This window comes from Sinocyclocheilus anshuiensis, unplaced genomic scaffold, assembly GCF_001515605.1.
Source record: "Sinocyclocheilus anshuiensis isolate Anshui unplaced genomic scaffold, SAMN03320099.WGS_v1.1 scaffold1215, whole genome shotgun sequence".
Classification (NCBI taxonomy): domain Eukaryota; kingdom Metazoa; phylum Chordata; class Actinopteri; order Cypriniformes; family Cyprinidae; genus Sinocyclocheilus; species Sinocyclocheilus anshuiensis.
Window position 1 is genome coordinate 294,429 of NW_015540933.1, and position 2,140 is coordinate 296,568.

Below are 2,140 nucleotides of genomic sequence, written 5' to 3' on the forward strand. Positions count from 1 at the left end.
TCTAATATGCATTTTCAGCTGTTAGACCTTTTATTAAGACATGTGCGCCTTTCCAAATCATACCCAATCAAGTGAATTTGACACAGGTTAACTTCACTCAAAGTGTGGTAACATTTACAAGCAAAATGAATGCTCCTGAGCTAAATTTAAACTGTCCCAGATAAGGGTATGAATACTTATGCAATGTAAACTTGAAGTATACTACTTTTTGGTAAGGGCAGTTAAGTCAGATTTTCGAGCTAATAGATTTTAAAGAGCTGGTTCGTTTTAGTGAAATGAAAAACATATAACACGAACAGTTAAGTCTGATTCACTTGTAATGACACTTGCAAGATGGTTGCCCTTCTAGGGAACTCAACGCTGCGTCCTGGTGTACACTTTGGGGAACGCTGTCTGCGTGACCGGTACCTGAAGCATGCGTAAAACAACTCCAATCCTATTGGTCCATGTGGCCCGTGACGTCATAGGCGGGTACCCGAAAGTATAAAAGGGGCACCTGCTGAATACATCAACAACTCAGTTGTCTGAGGAGACGTAAACAAGCAGGCCGAATGCATGGCAAAGGGACGCAGCGTCTCGTTCCCTCTCAGGGCACCCCTCCGTGTTGGGATTCTAACACTTGAGGACATATTCTAACCTTTTCGTCTTTGTCTTGGCAACCACGTGCTCTTTGTGATGAATCACTTTAATGTGCTCGGCTTGCGTTTGTTCCTATTCCCGAGGGATGCGGGGCAAAGCGTTCGCGTCTCGGGCCGTTGCCGCGGCTCGGTTTATCTCAGCTCGCTGCGATTGCTTTGATCTGCGGTGTCCGCATACCCTCGACTATCGGGTTGCCTGATGCCGTGGATATTGCTCACGTTGCTATAACGATGAAGTGTGAGCACCGAGTCGTTTTTAGCTCAGGGCGTGCGAGATCGTAGGCGGAACTATATTCAACTCAGCCGTGCCTCTCTAATATGCATGTTATTGTGTGTGCAGAGCCTCGGTGGGCATGGTTATACTGAATGCTCTGTGGAATGAAGCTGTTAGCTTTCTCTCCCAGGGTGCTTCAGTAGTCTAGAGTGGTTACGGGGAATGTTCCTTCCTGTGTTTAGCCGGGTGATAAGTGAACAGTCTCTGCTCAGAGTGTAGCCATCTGCGGATGATTATGCTCCAGTTCAGGCTGTTTTGCTTTGGAATATAGCAGTCTGAGGACAGCTATGTTCTAGCCAGGCGTTTATAACTGGGTTTAGTTCCCCTTGGGTACAAACTGTCTCAGGTAAGCGCTGAAGCCTTGTTTGGAATCTGCTGTCTGAGGATAGCTGTGAGCCCTACCTAGACAGTGCTGTCTCCCCTGCTAGGGTTGCAAATAGACAGCCCACTCTTTGTGGTCTGGGTAGTCTCAATCGGTCCCCTCCTGTTCTACTATTCCTAAAATCCATGTTTATGGTAAGCGTACACGCTAGCTTCTGTGCGCTTTCTAAAATCCACATTGTGGTAAGTGTGCACGCTAGGCACCCTGCGCACTTTTCTAAAATCCTGTATGGTATGGGTTACACGCTCGACTTTGTTCCCATTCTCTGAGTTGGTTCTGGCCCCAGTTCTCCTTGGGCCCCACTCCACTTATGTATCTCTGGCGATACTTCTGAACAGGGCTTCCTCTCGTTAAGAGAGTCATTCTTAGGTACATGGCTATCTGAGGATATCAATGTGCTAGCTTAGGGACTGCTCACCCTGAGCACTTTTCTAAAATCCTGTATGGTATGGGTTACACACATGACTTTGTTCCCATTCTCTGAGTTCTCCTTGGGCCCCACTCCATTTATGTATCTCTGGCGATACTTCTGAACAGGACTTCCTCTCATTAAGAGAGTCATTCTTAGGTACATGGCTATCTGAGGATATCAATGTGCTAGCTTAGGGACTGCTCCCCCTTCTTGGGGTTTTAAGTAGCGGTCTCCCTGAGCCCTTGCCTAGACAGTGCTATCTCCCCTGCTAGGGTCATAAGTAGATAGCCCACTCTCTGTGGTCTGGGCAGCTTCACAGGTAGGTTTACCAGGAGTTTTAGTTTTTGGTCCTGTAGCCCCTTCCTAGGGATATAGCTATCTGTGGATAGCTATGTGACTGCTCCCCTTCCTAGGGTTTTTAAGTAGCGGTCTCC